The sequence below is a fragment of the Cetorhinus maximus genome, chromosome 25 (assembly GCF_964194155.1).
Source record: "Cetorhinus maximus chromosome 25, sCetMax3.hap1.1, whole genome shotgun sequence".
Taxonomy (NCBI): Eukaryota; Metazoa; Chordata; class Chondrichthyes; order Lamniformes; family Cetorhinidae; genus Cetorhinus; species Cetorhinus maximus.
Window position 1 is genome coordinate 1,458,383 of NC_135903.1, and position 19,345 is coordinate 1,477,727.

The 19,345-nt window shown below is 42.2% G+C and overlaps 1 protein-coding gene across 2 annotated transcripts in view; it reads left to right on the top strand.

Annotated features, from left to right (window-relative positions):
• Window positions 1-1,259: 1,259 nt before the first annotated feature.
• LOC144667788 (ras-related protein Rab-5C) overlaps window positions 1,260-19,345 on the top strand; it is a 33,838-nt gene continuing 15,752 nt past the window's right edge. The window contains exon 1 of one of the 2 annotated variants that reach the window (XM_078529241.1): window positions 1,260-1,420. The gene's annotated coding sequence lies outside the window, so the exon portion shown is untranslated. Of the gene's footprint in view, window positions 1,421-16,095; window positions 16,314-19,345 lie in introns of those variants that run through there. The other variant, XM_078529242.1, reaches the window with a different exon arrangement.

A 19,345-nucleotide genomic window follows, 5' to 3' on the forward strand; every position in this document is an offset into this window, starting at 1 on the left:
ATATCAATTGGAGCACTGTGTCCAGCTTTGGGCTAAACCCATAAGGATGCTCAGGCAACAGAGCGGGTACAGCTCAGATCCATTAGAACGCAGCTCATATGGGAGAAAACCCATATGATGAAAGACTTCAGAATTTGAGGCCAAGAGCAGAGGAGATTATGGGTGACTTTATAGAGGTGTTCAAAATTATAAAGGAATGGGACAGTGTAATAGAAACAGTTGCCTCTAATACTATTGAGATCTAGTACAAGAGGGCAGAGGCAATAGACCAAATGTGAGAGTTAGGTGATTGTGAGACTGAAAGATGCGTGGAGGATAAACATCAATATAGACTCATTGAGCCGAATATCCAGTTTCTGTCTTATAATGTCTTGTAATTCTATATATTTTACTTGGTTTATTTTATCAAAATCAAAGCTCTCCACAGTGAGGTAAATGGGGAGAGCTCCTATGAGAAAATATCAGGCAAACAGAATGTTTTCCTGTGTGGACTGGTTTGCAGGCTCTTAAACATGGTGAGGAGTTTCTGTAAATGCGGGATGCAACATTGAACAAAGCTATTTACCAATTTTACCCCCTCTGTTTTGCATGAATATTAGACATAATTGCCTGAGAGTGTGATGGGGCCAGATTCAATCGAGACTTTCAATAGGGAATTGGATCATTTTCTAAAAAGGCAAAATGTGCAGCGCTACAGGTAAAAGGCAGGGACATGGCACTGGGGGAATTGATCACGTAGAGGCCTGCATGGTCAGGATGGGCCGAATGGCCTCCCATGCTGTAACCATTCTATGATTCTATTTCCAGGTTTGCAAAAGACTAATTGACAATATGTTATTGCATATTTATATGCACTTCGGTAATTACAAATGTTATTCTTCCAAATCACCCTTAAATACTCTGCAATCCTGGTCCAGGCTGCCTAAGCTAACAGTGGACTGCACCTGTCAATCAACCCTAACTCTTCAAGGAAGGAGCCTGAGGGCCCCTATCCGCTGCGCCCTCTGGGTATTGTAGTCCCTCCGCCCAAAGCCACCGCCATCGGACTACAACTCCCGACATGCTCCAACGCCGCTCCGATTGGCTCGTCTCCGACCAGGCGCGGCCACGCCATTGGCGGCCGGGGCCTCACCCGACCTCGCGCGGTGCCCGCCTCTCCCCGTCGCTGATCGGCGGAGGGTGACGTCAATCAAGGAGGAGCCGCGTGCCCCCGCCCCCCCGCCCCCGGCTGTTGTCTGCGCATGTCCGGAAGCGGGGGAATGGGCGGGTCGGAGATGTGAAAGCGGAAGTGGAGGCCGAGGCTTGGGCCTGGCGTTTTTTTTAACCTGAAGTGAAGTGAAGTGAAGTGAGTGGGGGTGGGAAGTGAGAGTTGGAGGGAAGGAATATTGGCCGCTTCGCTTCGGACCCGCATTCCCGCCGAGTGAGTATCTGCTCTTGCAGCCGGTGGGGCGGGGGGGGAAAGTTGGGGCTGTTGAATCCACCTGAGGTAATTTTGATCGGTGTGTCCGCTGCCAGAGTCGGGCCAAGTTTCACTGGCAGCCCGAATGGGGCATTTCCACCCTGTAAACCTCGGTGAAATCTCACCCCCCACCCTCACAGGGAGAATTAAACCCTCACTGGCGGAGGGAGAACTTTCCAAACCGACATCCCAGGGGGGGGAGGGGGGTTAGGCTCAACTTTACTGGGGGGGTTTTAACTGGGACATTGTCCCTGGTTTATGTTTGTTTTTTTTAAATTTGACTTCGGAGCTGTTAAAACTGTTGATTTTTTTTTTAAAGGTTGCTGCACAACAAACAACATGAGTGAATCATGTACTGAGTCAGCTACTTAAAAAAAGAGTTTGTTGCGAAACAAATCCGGGGCAGAGTGCAAAGCTTTAGTTGCATGTTGACTTTTTTTCTTGTTGCAATTCGAAATACTCAGCCTTGTTTTATTTAATTCAACTACTGATTAGCCTTCCACCCTCCCTTCCCCTTTTTCTCCTGTTGTCTTTGATGTGCTTAGCACGTTAATCCCAACCCACTCTTGGGATTCTGCTTTTAATGTTGTTGATTTAAACTTGCCTTTTTTAATGTGTGCACACTTTAAAGACGGTCTTCACAAATACTGTTGTGACTTGGATTAGCAAATTACCTTTTTGCCAGTATTTTTTATACAGATTGGTAAATTGCTCTTTAGACATTGTCTTGAAAGGGAACTGCTACAGAGCAGTATGTATGTCGTGTATACACTTCACTGGTATCAGCTGTCTTACAAGGATGAAGTTGCTGAGTTGAAGTTAAGTTATTTATAAGAACTTTTCAAGATGAGGAATGGAATATTTTAGATGTTGGGGTAGGGGAGAAGCAGATTTTTAAGTAGAACTGTACAGATGTGGCACCACATGATGCAAAGTTTAAGATGTAGAATGAATGGCCTTTACGGTGATGTTTTACAGCGTTTGTATCTGTAGAGATCCTCCTTGAACTGTATTTTGCAAACCTGTGTTGGGTCCATTAGTGTGTAATTCCAGAAAGTGTCCCCTTCAGTTGTAGAATTACACATTTCTCCATTTTCAGGGTATTTGCACTTGTGTAGTCCATTTTGAGTGAACCACAATTCCCTTTCCACTCTGCAAAATGAAACAAAAACAAGGAAATACAAACTCTGCATTCTGTAAGTATTGCATGAGTAAATTGGGTCCAAGAGTGATGGTTAAAGTTATAATGAAAATACTGAAGTCCATTGCTCTAGTTGTCAGTTATTCGCTGTTGAATAGTCCTAGAAATATTGGAAGAGAGCACAGTAACTGGCAATAGTTAAACATTCCATTTGCCCCTGTAATTTGTACAGTTGGATATCCAGATCTGCAAAGATCCCACAGATGCCAGTGAATTTCTTTAAGACCTAAAAATGTGTTCCAATATCAAATGATTGAGTGACTCAAGTTTTAGCAGCTTTTAACCCTTTCAATGTAATACTGTACTTGTTTCTCTGCGTTAGGACTAAACAACAAAAATCAGGTTCTACGGAGCTAGTGTGTGTGCAGATTTGAGCTGGTAATTTTGCATTAATACTGCGGAGTGTGAATATTTGTAAACCTTGCTAAATGGCTGTTTACAGACTAAACTCTGAAGCAGTGGAACAGCCTTAGTCAAATTTGCATATAAGGGAAATGTTTTGTAAGTATATTTTTAAATTTGGCCTAAGGCTGCATCAAATCCTCAACCATATAACGTTGCCCTTCCTGCTTAGTGTGAATGCCTATATATGTGTGTATATATAGCTAAATGTCTTTACTTGGGTATCCCTAGCATCTCTTTATTTGCAAAATGTGTTTGAAAATTGTAGCAGGAAGGTCAGCCTCTAGTCTGGAATGAATAAGTAGCCATCATAATGAGGGTTCAAAATTGCTAAGTTTGTGACTGCAAGTGTCAACTGTTCTAATCCAAATTGTGGGACATGGGAAAGTGCTAACTTTGTGGGTGGGGAATTAAAACACAACCATTTTCAAGGATAAGAAGCTTTTCAGTCAACTTGTCAAGGTAGTAACCTTGTTTTGTAGGGTGCAGGAAGGGATAATATTCAGACTGACAAATAGAAATTCTTTCATCAACTAGCCTTAACATGTTGATTAGGCTCTTCACTCAGCTCTGGGTACAGGTCACCAAGTTCAGTTTTCTTTTAAAAACCTGTTTTCATGTCTTTTTGATTTAAGGTGTTTGCAATGGCTGCATTTGAGAATGGTGCCAGGGATGAGGGTTATGAAGAGATTACAAAAATGGAGATTGCCCTGCTTGGAGATAGTTAAGGAGAGTTTCAGTAGAGGTGTTCAAAATTGAGGGGTATTGATGATAAATTGGTTGCACTGGCAGGAGGGTCAGTAACAGATGACACCAATTTAAGGTAATTGGCAAAAGAACCAAAGAACAAAAAGATTATTTTTCACGCAGTGCATTATGATTTGGAATGCACTGTCTGAAAGGATGGTGAAAGCAGATTTGGTAGTACCTGATTTGGATATGTACTCGAAAGGCAAAGATTTGCAGGACTATGGACAAAGAGAGGGAGTAATTGGATAATTCTTTGAAAGAGCTGGTATTGACATGATAGGCCGAATGGCCACTTGTGATTCTATAGTTACAAATATTGCTTTTTCAATTGCTGAAGTTGAATTAGCAATCTAGGGTTGATGTTGTCCCTGCCCCCATCCCCTTTTACCTCCACTTTATTAAAGGGAACAGAGAATGAATCTAAAGTGCTTCCTTTATTTTAACTTGTGTGTTGGATACTTGTAATTGTTGCTTAACTATAAAGTGGTAGTGATTGTGCTAGTAGGTGTACATAGCTCGCATGCTACTTTTTAGAAACCTGCGTGTGATATATATCTATCAGAATAGGGATGGCAGGGGGTGAAATTCCAAAAACCAAGAACAGAAGAAAAAGCACACCCTCTCTGTTTCTCTATCTCTAGATTTAAACAGTTCCGCAATATCATTCTAATGGAAATGTGAGCCATTCAAAAAATGTTCAGCAGAAAAATATTTATATTTGTAACTAAAGTTTTTTGTGTTACTGTTGCATTAGTGCTAAGCATGTAACTATATATTTTTTTTGCATCTGTTAACTTTGCCCTCAGTGCAAACCTAATTGTGAAGTATCTTCTATTGAATGTTCCCAAGAAAGGGAAAATGTTTCTGGTGCAGACGCACAATTTATTGGTGTTGAAAATTAGCTGAATGATGTCAGAATACTGAGGAGGGGTGAGAGGGAAAAAAATCTACCTTTAAATTACCATTGGAGTATAACTTTTTTGATTCTTGGGTTTTTCCACTGGTCCATACCATATTCCTTTTAAGAGCCCATTTGTAGACATTTTAATTTTACTTCCATCACGAGATCATAGTTGTATAAACTTGCTCTTTTTATTCTGACATATCTTGAAAGACCATTGACTTTATGGAACAAGGTTTTATGTGGATTGCAAGGGGCTATCTTTGAATTTTCAGTTTTAACGTCAATTAATTGATCTTGCATCATGGAGCTCCCCTCAAGTTTGCAGATAATATCTTTGCTTTCATCATTGATTTTCTCTTGTATCAAGCTTAGTCTGAGGATAAACCCCAAGTTTTCTGCACTTTACATCTGGGATGTGAAACTTACTGGAAAGATTTCATTGGATTGCTCCGGATATTAGTGCAATTTTATTCCAATGCAGCTGTACTTCCAATTTTGTTGGGTGTTGTCTTTCTTGCTGAAATTAAGCTAGATTACCTGATAAATGAGACTTTCTTTAATATAACTCCCACGTCATACCAGGAAGTGGAAGTAGTGAGCATGTCCCAGATATAGCTTAAGGGCAGGGAGGAATGTGATTCTTGTTTAACCAATTCGCCTAATTTTCTCGTACATTCCATGACCTGATCTAACTTGATTTCAAAGATGTAGCAACATGTCTTATTTTGGGGCATTGTTTATGACTCTTGCCTCAAGTATATGTGGATTGGTTTTGAATGGAAAACTTAAAATTTGCTTAGTCAGAAATAATGTGCGATTCCATTGAGTGATCACACGTTCTATAAACTTAAACAGGGATGAAAGTTTGCAGTATTCCCTCCAATGTTTGTTACAGAACTTCCATTTTAATGGTGATTGCCATCGTTTATACTCTAACAAATGTTATGCAGAAAACATAGATTTCATTTCTTACCACACCCCCACCTCCCTTACATACTTGATGTGGAAGATGTTTGGGTGTGGAGCAGCCTTCCTTTCAGATACACATATCAACGCTCCCAGACACAGCATGGAAAGAGTGAAGCTCCTTATGCTAATATGCCTCAGATATAATCTGAGTGGAGTCCCCTATTGTACAATTTTTTTCTTTTCCCATGGCCTGTCAAGTGAAATTGTCATTTGTGACCAACTTTGTACAGTGGAACCTAAACCCACTTGTGGGATGGCAACGGCCAGTAGACTGACAACTTGTGTTTCCTATCAGTGTGGGCTAGATTTAAGTCAGAGTCCAGAGAGCTGAGGCCTTTTTTTAGTCCATTTCTATGAAAACTCCATAATTTTTTTAATGCCTGAAGGTATTGAATCATAGTGAAGTACGGATCAGATGATCCTCCAGTCCCTTGCATAAGTGGTCTTTCTTAATAATTGAGCGTAGGTGATGCACACAGTTGGGTGGGTATCATAGCGCAGCAGTATCCTGTTCATAAATGCACTCTACAGGAGGAGTAACTGGATTACAATGGTAAGTGGAACCCCAGCTCTAACTTGGTCCCCATCCTGGGGGCTCTGTGGTCAATTGTACAAACTGCCTACAGCACAGATTAGAAACAGTTAATGTTCAGAATTTTTTTCTTTTCCCCCTGTCTTACTTTATTTTCTCCTAAATACTAATACTGCTGTTTAAATATTCACATTGTAATCTGATTTCTATGAAATTGCAATATTTCAGCTGTAGATAATCCCCCTTTCAAGTCATCTTGTGAAAGGATGAGGTTGGTCACCATTTTACTCGTGGTTTCTGTTGTGAACAAGAAACTGAAAGCCCTTAAGCTATAACTGAGTTGTATTGAGAATATCGGATCATCTGACATTGCCCTTCCCTTTTTTAGTTTGATTATAAAACTTGAAGACTCTGATAAAGCCTGATACCAGAACCAGTTGTGTTCTACTTGACCCACCCAGCTGTGTAATATGATTTGACTCTGTCAGAGGAGATCAATTGAATGGTAGTCTTTCTGGGTTCAGTTTTTAATGGCAGTTATTTGCAGCTGTTATAAATGTTTCCTCTTCTCTCCCCCCAACCCCTCCCCTCCCCCCAAACCCTCAGCCAAAAAAACTTGGGTTTTTATAATTTAAAAAGATTAAATTGCTTTTTAAATGACTAGAACATGTTCCAACATAATGAAATCGACAATGGATCCTGTTACATACGTGGAGAAAATGCTCCAAATTTAATGGACTGGTTTGGTGGAATTATATTGCAATGGTTAGAGACAGGCATGTGATTGTGTAGTTCAGGTAGACAGTTGTTTGCAAATTGGAGTTAACAATGAATGTCCTTCAGTGACATAATGTCACACCTAAGCAATGCAGTGTGATAGGTGATGGAGCAGAGAGCTGTTTCCAGAAGGTTGACTTTTGTCAAAAGTGCACAGTGGCACAGCAGATCTCATTTTTGCAGTTAAGCTCATTTCATATTGGTGTGTTCAAGGGGGTTGCTTTGCCCCTACTTACCATTTCTGGAACTTGGGCCAAACGAACTGGTGTCTCATTAGTTCTCAGACTAGCTGGTGGAAATTTTTTTGGTGTTGCATCTTGCAAGAGGGGCAAACTGTTTCAAATTATCCTTTTATTCTCTGGGTATGGGCAGTGCTGACCGGGTCATGTTTATTGCCCGTCCCCAGTCACACTGAGCTGATGGTAATAAGAAGCAATGATTTGTGCACCTGAGAGACACCGAGTCCATCATGTATTGTGTAATCCAGGCTGGGTAGCTTCTCTTGCCTGAAACACAGTTTAGTGACAATTTGGCTATTTTTGTAATGTCTTTGTTTTTTCTTTCCTACCATCCCACAGATTAGTAAAATTAATGATAACCAGTCTAAATTCATGGCCTCTGGTTTCGGACTGGCACCATGATTGCTACCCTGCTCCAGTTGCTAGCTTGATCACTTTTGGCAGTGTGGAATGAAATTGCTGCCAGAAACTCAGGATGACCATGTGATTCATTGTATTCTCATCAAAAAAGGAAATTGGAGATTAAAGAAGTGGTCAAGAATATTAATGGTGGTTTAGTGGTGCAGCTCACTGGAATGCTAGTATTCTATGCCATGAAGGAAGGAGTGTTTGCATCTTCAGTTGTTAAGAATTGTCAATCTTTAGCGTAACAATAATATCAGAGGTGTTAATTTCTTTGTGCATAGAAGACTTTAGAGTGGCCTTGTGCCATGTTTCTGCATTGTCCAACAGCTGGTTTGAGGGCAGCGTCAGTTTTGAATGGGTGCCTCAACTGCTTCAATTGTGGATCCTGTAGGAGGGAAATTGTACTAAATGAGCAAATTACTAAGTATTTCTTGCATTATTGTGTAAATTCTTGCTATGAACATGTTTGAAAGGTGTTCAGTTTAGGGAAGTTGACTACAGCCATTGCAGGTTCTTGCTGGTTATAAAGGATCAATGGAGGCATAAAACTGATTCTGGTTTACTTGTAACATGGTACATATTACAGCTAGCCAAATGGAAAAATAGGAAGTTTTGAGGAAAAAATTTGGCTGTAAACTCATTTCATTCTCCTCAATGCAGTAGGCCCCACTTTGTGAATGTTCTGAACACAGCTTATTTTAGAATGACATTGCTGAGACCAGAAGTTCACTGCCTGAGGATAGATCTAACTACTGCTGTGGCTGCTTTGTATTGATGTGCCAGAAGCTAGCATAGGTACTGTGAAACCCAGTGTTTGAGAGACTTTGGGCAAGTGTGTGCGATCTGTTGTCTGCACTGACTTTAGTTTCAAAGTCTATTTGCAGCAGTCCCTAATTGTAAGAAAAACCAAAACAATTTGCCTGTTAACTCGTTTAATTTATGTTGATTTTGGTTTGATATGTAAAAATTGAAAAATTTTGGCCATAGGTTTCCTCCATTGGGGTTGTTTGGTAAGTTCTGTTCTTTTTAGTTATTGGTCTCCAAGGGATCATGATACATTCAAAAATATAAGCACCAAAGACAGGAAAAGTTTCCAGCTGGTCCATTTAAACCTGTCCTCATATAACTCCTGTACACTCCCCCCCCCCAACCCCCCCGGCCACCCCTCCACCCTACAGCCATTTAGGGAAGTTAGAAGTAAAAGTGGGGAAAATCCCAAGATATTCTATAAGTATATCAATGGGAAGAGGATAACTAGGGAAAGGGTAGGGCCTAGGGTTGTTTTCGTTGGAGCAGAGAAGACTGAGTAGGCGACCTGATCGAGGTGTACAAGATTGAGGGGCAAGGACAGGGTGGATAGGGAGCAGCTGTTCCCCTTAGTTGAAGGGTCAGTCACAAGGGGACACAAGTTCAAGGTGAGGGGCAGGAATTTAGGGGGGATGTGAGGAAAAACTTTTTTACCCAGAGGGTGGTGACGGTCTAGAATGCACTGCCTGGGAGGGTGGTGGAGGCGGGTTGCCTCACCTCCTTTAAAAAGTACCTGGATGAGCAATTGGCACGTCATAACATTCAAAGCTACGGGCCAAGTGCAGGTAAATGGGATTAGGTAGGTAGGTCAGGTGTTTCTCGCATGTTGGTGCAGACTCGATGGGCCGAAGGGTCTCTTCTACACTGAGATTCTGTGATTCTATTAGGGACCATGGGGGCAATCTATGGGTGGAGCCAGAGGACATCGGTAGAGTGTTGAATGAATACTTCACATCCATCTTCACCCAAGAGAATGAGGATGAAGTTATCGAACTCGGGGAGAGAGACTGTGAGGTTCTTGAGCAAATTGATATAAGGAGTAACAGGTACTGGAGGTCTTGGCAGGCTTAAAAGTGGACAAATCTCCAGATCTGGATGATTTGTGTCCCAGACTGCTGAGGGAGGTAAGTGAGGAGATCACATGGGCTCTGACCCAAATTTTTAATTCCTCTCTGGCCACGGGGGAGGTGCCAGAGGACTGGAGAACAGCGAATGTGGTTCCGCTATTTAAGAAGGGTTGTACAGATAAGCCAGGGAACTACAGGCCAGTGAGTCTCACGTCAGTGGCCGGGAAACTATTGGAGGAAGTTCTGAAGGAGAGTATCTATCTCCACTTGGAGAGGCAAGGTTTGATCAGGGATAGTCAGCATGGCTTTGTCAGAGGGAGATCATGCCTAACAAATTTGATTGAATTTTTTGAGGAGGTGACCAGGTGTGTAGATGAGGGTAGTGCAGTTGATGTCGTTTATATGGATTTCAGCAAAGCCTTTGACAAGGTCCCACATGGGAGACTTATAAAGAAGGCAAATGCACATGGGATACAGGGTAATTTGATAAGGTGGATTCAAAATTGGCTTAGTTGTAGGAGGCAGAGGATGAAGACGGAAGGATGCTTTAGTGACTGGAAGCCAGTGTCCAGTGGCGCACCACAGGGATCTGTGCTGGGTCCCCTATTATTCGTCATTTATATAAACGACAGAGATGACTATGTCGGGGGGAGGATTAGTAAGTTTGCGGATGACACACAGATTGGCGGGATGGTTAACAGTGAGGTTGAGTGTCTTGGGCCACAGGAAGATATAGATGGGATGGTCAAATGGGCAGATAAGTGGCAGATGGAACTTAACCCTGAAAAGTGAAAGGTGATACACTTTGGAAGGAGTAATTTGACAAGGAAGTACCCAATGAACGGCATGACACTAGGGAGTTCTGAGGAACAAAGGGACCTTGGCGCGTGTGTGTCCATAGATCTCTGAAGGCAGAGGGGCATGTTAGTGGGGTGGTGAAAAAGGCATATGGGACACTTGCCTTTAACAATCGAGGCATAGATTACAAAAGTAGGGAGGTCATGTTCGAGTTGTATAGAACCTTGGTGAGGCCACAGCTGGAGTACTGTGCGCAGCTCTGGTCACTACATTACAGGAAGGATGTGATTGCACTGGAGGGTGTGCAGAGGAGATTCACCAGGATGTTGCCTGGGATGAAACATTTAAGTTACGAAGAGAGGTTGGATAGACCTGGGTTGTTTTCATTGGAGCTGAGAAGACTGAGGAGCGACCTGATTGAGGGGCATGGACAGGGTGGATAGGGAGCAGCTGTTCCCCCTAGTTGAAGGGTCACTCACGAAGGGACATAAGTTCAAGGTGAGGGACAGGAGGTTTAGGGGGGATGTGAGGAAAACCTTTTTACCCAGAGGGTGGTGACAGTCTGGAATGCACTGCCTGGGAGGGTGGTGGAGGCGGGTTACCTCACATCCTTTTAAAAAGTACCTGGATGAGCACTTGGCATGTCATAACATTCAAGGCTATGGGCCAAGTGCTGGTAAATGGGATTAGGTAGGTAGATCAGGTGTTTCTCATGTGTCAGTGCAGACTCAATGGGCCGAAGGGCCTCTTGTGCACTGTGATATTCTGTGATTCTGAAATTAGGCCAAACACTGCGTTCCCTGTTGGAAAATTACATAACTTAATTAAAAGATGCTGAGGTTTACACTTCAGCCAGAATTTAGTAACCTACAACATGAAAAGTCAGTTTAATAGTGCCAGAAAGAGGTGACATTAAGTTGAATGATTAGTGTCCGTAACTAACCTCTTTACTGTGGCCATATGGCATCCTAATATACAATATTAGTGGTTAAAATGTGTAGACTTGTAGCATTTTACAGTACCTGGTTTTTGCGGAAAATGGTTATATGCTTATGACTGTTGGCTAAGACATTTTTGCTGTTTCCCTGGGCAACTTCCTGTACAGTTGTTGGATGAAGTTTTGGCATCTGTGGAATATTGTAGTGGGAAACTGTTTAGTATTCTGGTCAGTGTTGTTTTCAAGTACTCTGTTGAAGGTTTTTAGATTTGACAGCTAGCGCTATTGATGCTGCAGTAAAGTATCTATATCAATGAAATCAGTATCATTATAAAAGCAAAAATCTGCGGATGCTGGAAATCCAAAACAAAAACAAAAATACCTGGAAAAACTCAGCAGGTCTGACAGCATCTGCGGAGATGAATATAGTTAATGTTTCGAGTCCCTATGATTCTTCGACAGAACTAAGGAAAAATAGAAAAGAGGTGAAATATAAGCTGGTTTAAGGTGGGGTGGGATAGGTAGAACTGGATAGAGGGCCAGTGATAGGTGGAGATTGCCAAAGGATGTCATAGACAAAAGGACAAAGAGGTGGTGTTGGTGGTGATATTAGCTAAGAAATGTGCTAATGGTGACATTAAGGGTAGAAAGCAGGACGAGCAAGGTACCGATAACCCTAGGAGTGGGGGGAAAGGGATCGAAATAGGCTAAAAGGCAGATATAAAGCAATGGATGGAAATACATTTAAAAATAATGGAAATAGGTGGGAAAAGAAAAATCTATATAAATTATTGGAAAAAAGGGGGTGGAGATGGAGGAGAGTGTTCATGATCTAAAGTTGTTGAACTCTATTCAGTCCGGAAGGCTGAAAAGTGCCTAGTCGGAAGATGAGGTGCTGTTCCTCCAGTTTGCGTTGAGCTTCACTGGAACATTGCAGCAGGCCAAGGACGGACATGTGGGCGTGAGAGCAGGGTGTGTGTTGAAATGGCAGGCGACAGGGAGGTCTGGGTCATGCTTGCGGACAGACCGAAGGTGTTCCACAAAGTGGTCACCCAGTCTGCGTTTGGTCTCTCCAATGTAGAGGAAATCACATTGGGAGCAGCAAATGCAGTAGACTATATTGAGGGAAGTGCAAGTGAAATGCTGCTTCACTTGAAAGGAGTGTTTGGGCCCTTGGACGATGAGGAGGGGGGAAGTAAAGGGGCAGGTGTTGCACCTTCTGCGGTTGCGTGTGAAGGTGCCGTGGGAGGGGGTTGAGGTGTAGGGGGTGATGGAGGAGTGGGCCAGGTTGTCCCAGAGGGAACGATCCCTGCAGAATGCCGCTGGGGGGGGTGAAGGGAAGATGTGTTTGGTGGTGGCATCATGCTGGAGTTGACGGAAATGTCGGAGGATGATCCTTTGAATGCGGAAGGTGGTGGGGTGATAAGTGAGGACAAGGGAGACCCTATCATGGTTCTGGGAGGGAGAGGAAGGTGTGAGGGCAGATGCGTGGAAGATGGGCCAGACACGTTTCAGGGTCCTGTCAACCACCATGGATGGAAAACCTTGGATAAGGAAGAAGGAGGACATGTCAGAGGAACTGTTTTTGAAAGTGGCATCATCAGAACAGATGCGACGGAGGCGAAGGAACTGAGAGAATGGGATGGAGTCCTTACAGGAAGCGGGGTGTGCGGAGCTGTAGTCGAGGTAGCTGTGGGAGTCGGTAGATTTGTAATCTATATTGGTGGATAGTCTATCACCAGAAATTGAGACAGAGGTCAAGGAAGGGAAGTGTCAGAGATGAACCATGTGAAAATGATGGAGGGGTGGAGATTGGAAGCAAAATTAATAAATTTTTCCAGGTCCAGACGAGACCATGAAGCAGCACCAAAGCAGTCATCGATGTACTGGAGAAATAGTTGTGGGAGGGGGCCGGAGTAGGACTGGAGCAAGGAATGTTCCACATACCCCATAAAGAGACAGGCATAACTGGGGCCCATGTGGGTACCCATAGCCACACCTTTTTATTTGGAGGAAGTGAGAGGAGTTTAAGGAGAAATTGTTCAGTGAGAGAAAAGTTCAGCCAGAGGGAGGAGAGTAGTGGTGAATGGGGATTGTTCGGGCCTCTGTTCGAGGAAGAAGCGGAGAGCCCCCAGACCATCCCGGTGGGGGATGGAGGTGTACAGGGATTGGACGTCCATGGTGAAGAGGGGGCGGTTGGGGTCAGGGAACTGGAAATTGTTGATATGATGTAGTGTATCAGAGGAATTGCAGATGTTGTTGGGAAGGGACTGGACAAGGGGGGAGAGAATGGAGTCAAGATAGCAAGAAATGAGTTCCGTGGGGCAGGAGCAGGCTGACACGATCGGTCTGCCAGGACAGTCCTGTTTGTGGATTTTGGGTAGGAGGTAGAAGCGGGCTGTTCGAGGTTGGGAGACCATGAGGTTGGAAGCTTTGGAAGGAAGATCTCCAGAGGGGATGAGGTCAGTGACAGTCCTAGAAACAATGGCTTGATGTTCAGTGGTGGGGTCATGATCCATGGGGAGGTAGGAAGTGTCTGCGAGTTGACGCTCAGCCTCTGCGAGATAGGAGTCAGTGTGCCAGTCAACAACAGCACCACCCTTGTCAGCAGGTTTGATAATGTCAGGGTTGGACCTGAGAGAACGGAGTGCAGCAACTTCAGAGAGAGACAGGTTAGAGTGGGTGAGAGGAGCAGAGAAATTGAGACGACTGATGTCACGCGGACAGTTCTCAATGAAAAGATCATTGGTAAAAAATCAGTATCATTGATCAGTTACAGCCTCTGTTTTTTTAAGCCTCTTTAAGAAGCTGAATTTAAAATGAGATTTTTGTAAACCAGAAGTATTAAGGGATAAGGGCAAATGGGGGAATATGGAGTTATGTCACAGATCAGCCATGATCTTATGAATGGCAAAACAGACTCTAGCTAAATGGCCTAATCCTCCTCCAATGCTCCTGCATACCTTTACCCTCAGCATTTAGTTATTTTAACCGTTACCATTTAGCCAAAATACCACATCTTAAAAGGATAATTCCACTTCAGATGATTTGAATTTGTAATTGGTCTAGAATTGCAAAGAAAATAGTTTGAGCCATCAGTTTAATGCTTGACTTGTGTTTCCATGCTTTTGGACTACATTTCTTGAGATGTATCAATCCACCATTATAAGCAGTCTATTGGCTATTATTTTCCCTGTCAGTTTTGGTCTGGTATAACCAGCACACTGATTTTAGAGCGATTTTGATGCACATTGGTTCTGTTAAATGGAAGTCATCTGACCTGGACACACACTCACGTTGAGTGGTAGTTCTTCTGTGCTGTGGCCTTACCTAACGGAGGCTGGTTATTTTTCCCCATGGGACGGTTGAGAGGGCACAAATAATTCGACCACTTCAGATAATTTAGCTGCTGCCTAATGGTTGCCAGAAAGAAACAAACAATAGATATAAGTGCATGACACAAGAGAGAGTGAGAGTGAATATTTCAAATAAATTCATTTGAGAAATGCAAAAGAAATTTCAACAAAGACCTATATACTGACCTATATATATCCACTACACACTGTGGATATATACTAATTAATGCTATTTTAAATGCTATCCTAAGACTATTAAAGCGCTTTGCAATTTTTTGCTGCCAAGAAGGTGCCTTGGATATTGGAGAATTTATATTTGCCCATGTTTGCAGCTGAAGCTCAGATTTACATTCTAAATTTTATTTTAAGCTTCTGTATATAAAGAAAAATCTCCAAGCAGGAATAAGTTCCTGAAGGGAACAGTCTTGACTACGATGCTACTTTAAAATGTGTTTGCTATTTTCCTTCAAGACTAAAGTTGGTCATATCACAAATAGTGAGGAGGAAAGCCTTAGATTACAGGACAATATAGATGGGCTGGTAAAATGGGCAGTGCAGTGGCAAATGGAATTTAATCGGGAGAAGTGAGGTGATGCATTTTGGGAGTACATAATGAATGGTAGGACCTGAGGAAGTAGATGTCCATAGATCCCTGAAGGCAGCAGCACAGGTAGATAAGGTGGTTAAGAAGGCATTTGGGATACTTGCCTTTATTAGCAGAGGCATAGAATATAAGAGCAGGCAGGTTATGTTGTAGTTGTCTAAAACACTAGGCCACAGCTGGAGCACTGTGTGCAGTTCTGGTCACCACACTATAGGAGGGATGTGATTGCACTGGAGAGGGTGCAGAGAAGATTTACCACGATGTTGCCTGGGCTGGAGCGTTTCAGCTATGAAGAGTCTGGATAAGCTAGGGTTGTTTTCCTAAGAGCAGAGAAGGCTGAGGGGGGTACCTGATAGAGGAATACCAAATTATGAGGGGCATAGATAGGAAGAAACCTTCCCCATAACAGAGGTGTCATAACCAGGGGGCATAGATTTAAGGTAAGGGGCAGGAGGTTTAAAGGGGATTTGAGAAAATATTTTTTCACCCAGAAGGTGGTTGGAACACTGCCAGAGGGAGTGGTAGAGGCAGGAACCCTCACAACATTTAAGTATTTAGATGAGTACTTGAAATGCCATAGCATACAGGGCTACGGGCCGAGTGCTGGAAAATGGGATGAGAATAGTTGGGTGCTTGATGGCCGGCACAGATGCGATGGGCCAAAGGGCCTGTTTCTGTGCTGTGTAATTTTGACTCTATGAAGTTTGATTTTTTTTTTTCTCCTGTTCAAGCCTTCCTTTCTATAATGTTTTTCATTCCCTCTCTACAGTTTCCTCCTTTGAAGGTGGAGATTTGTGCTAGGGTATCTTGCAATAAGCATTGACAGCTCCAGCACCTGCCTTGACAGTTTTTCTGTGGTTTGAGGTGGTGTACAACTGATGTCCCTTTCTCATATGGAAAGCTACATCATTACTGAATCTTGAGAATTACCTTCACTTTCATCAGGATCACTGGCTGTTCTTTTTTCTACTTTAATGTCCTATCCTCCTCACCTTGCTAACTGCAGCATTTCACTTCCATGAGCCTGATCTAATGCAGCACAGATCTGGGATTAACTGGAGATATTTTCTGATAGGTTTTGCTCAGCACTTGCAAAATTGGTACAGGTAAACTTAAAACTTTTTTTTCCTCTTTGAATTTCTAAGTGAATTAAGGTTGGAAATGTGACATTGTATGTGTGATCTAGTCTGTTCTGCAGAGTTGCCTTTTCATCCTTTTTCTCCTGCACCCTGAAGAGGATGAAAATACTGAGTCATACAGATCAGGAAGATTCTAGTTTTCTTTTCTGTATTGATTTAGCCAGTATCAAGCTATGGTTGGTTTAGCTTAATATCCAAAAGAAGGGTGAAAGTGGAAACTTAGTGCACTCCTGATTTGTAACCTGGTGACTCTTGATGGGAACAGCACCTGTGGACATTAGCGAGAATGAAATTAAGCTTGGCTGTGATGCCATCAATGGAATATAACTCACTAGCAAGTATCTTGCTTTGCCAAAGAATAGCCAAATTTAGACAAGACACCAGAGGTGTGCCGTTCCTGTAAAACTATTCAGTATGTGGCAGTGCCTTGGTGTGGGCAGGGGGGAACTGAAGGAAATTTGAGGGATTTCACCTGGGTACTTCCAGCATCCTTTGCAATATAGTCCAACCAGTTATTTGATGCAGAGAAGGGGTGTTCATTCCAATTTCAAATAGTTCCTTTATGACATGACTGAGGGGAGAGATGACCATGTGTTAAACAACCACTGGGTATAATTTTGAACACCACCTACAACTTTAGCAGCTAACAGCTTTGTTTTTAAGATGTCTAGCTCAGATTTGTTTTTCATTGACCGATCACAATTCACTTCTCATTTTACCAAGTGTACAGTTTTTATTAACAGTTTAGCAAGTGTACTGGTAGTAATGGCGTAGCCATACTATTGCTCTCCAAATCTGCACAATGTAGAATTTAATGAACGTTTCTACTGCAGTAGATTGTGGTCCTGTCAGTTATGAGCATTTTTTCAAATGCCCAGGTGCATTTCCACTGCAACTAGTATACAATGGATGTTGTTGCTAATGGTAACTTCCTAGACAGTTATAAACATCAGTTGCCTGAAACTCCTTTCAAAAAGCAGTTTTATTTTTAACTATGCTAGCTGATTGCTTATTTGGTGTGGTGTTTTACAGTGGCTAAGGTCATGCAATGCGCTATATGGCCTGGAAGTGACTATAATGATATGGGTGATAAATGGTGTAAGTGGAAGCATTCTACTACCTGATCTTCTAGTGGTGATTTAAACCACAATTTACTGGACTAAGAATTGGAATATGTTGCAACAAGCACAGCAGTAGATTGGGTTCAGTGTTGACGATGGCCAAAATAAAAATACATTGTGATGCTACTCCAGCCCAAAAGTGTTGTAAAATAGATATTTAACGATTGAACTGTTGGACAGAAATGAGCACTAATTAAAATTAGAGAGAGAGATGATTCACCTTGAGGACTTGTATTTGTCTGCTTCATTCATTAAATGAAGCAATGACACTGCCACCCACCCACAAATCACCCTCTTCCATTCAGGTTTAACAAACAACATAGAAATTAGAGGCTTCAGTTGCTTAAACTGTCTAATCCCTGTGCTTTTCTGATTTCTGCCTTTGATTTTTAAGATATAAATGGCCACCATATGATTACTTATTCACAATGGATGGAATTGCAAAAGACCACATTCAGATAGTTTAGGGCTGGAAACCAGCAACTCATTCCCTCCAGAAATAATTTCTATTACAAAAACAGAATTTTTAAAAAAAAACAAAATTTGGAAATACTCAGCAGGCCAAGCAGCACCTGTGCAGAGAAATGGTTAATGTTTCAGGTTGTTGATCTTTCATCAGAGTTTAATTTCTATTACTTGGCAATAGACCCTGTCAGAATGACACCACTAAATAAGATACATAATGAGGGCAACACAATTATTTCTAAATTTAAACAGTAGACCATGGTTCTAGTCACTGCACCAAGCACACTAAGGAGCCGGGCCAAAGTCTCTGTAGGTTATGGCCTGGCTTTTGCAATGTTATTTGTCACCCAATCCAATAATGGTATAAGGCAGGGATGCATCATTATGTGACATTAATTTCAACAATTTCGGAATACACAAATTCTGTTCCCGAAAACCACAGTCTGAAGTAACAGAAGCTCAGGACTTTGAGTTTCTATTGTTTGGGCAGGTGGCTTTGTAGACTATAATGTGCAGGTTAAAATCAGCCAGCACATAAGCTTGTTTTGCGTCTGTAATTATGTGAAGTCTCGAGTTTGTGTATATCTGTATCAACTGGAATTCTTCTGAGACAGGGAGTCAAAAGCCTACTTCACTTTGAAGTTCAGAAGAGGAAAAATCTCCAGTAATTGCTATCTTTCCTGCCATGTCTTTCTAAATGCTTTCATTTGTAATAAGCTATTAAAACTATGCTCAAATGAAATATAATAGATCCTGTTATTTATAGCTGACTTTGGTTTAAATACCTGAACAAACTGATAGCAGTGAGGTTGTAGACTGCTTTTAATTGATGCCATGCCAGCAGAGGTACTCTGTATAGGTAGTGTTCTATACAAGTAATTACACTCATAAGGGCCACTTGTAAATGTCAAGCCAATTAAAAGAAAGTTAGTCACAATTAAATGTTATATTTGTGTTATTTCTGTAAGTGTGTGATTAGGCAATGAGTGCTGATATTGTAAAGACTGCTTACTTAGTCTGGCTGTATGTTAAACTAACATCCTAGTTAATCATTGTCTTTCAGGTCTGATGGTGACTTTCCCTTTTGTTTAAGTACATTTTTCCCTTTCCCTCACAAGAGCAAGTCTTGTGAGTAGCCTTAAGGCATTCTATAGTGTTTGGCCTTCTATTTGCTATTGGTAGCATTGTCTTGGCTATCTTGCACTCAAGCTCTGAAATTCTCTTCCTGATCACCTTGTTTTGCTGCATCTCTTCCCACTTGAAATCCTGCTTTGTAATCTACCTCTTCAACCGTCCCCATCCCTAATTTCCCTTTTTGCTCCAATTGGATGGTTTTGTAGGAACAGGAGTAGGCTATTCAGCTCCTCGAGCTTGCTCTGCCATTTAGATCATTTGAGATGAGTGGCATTTGAC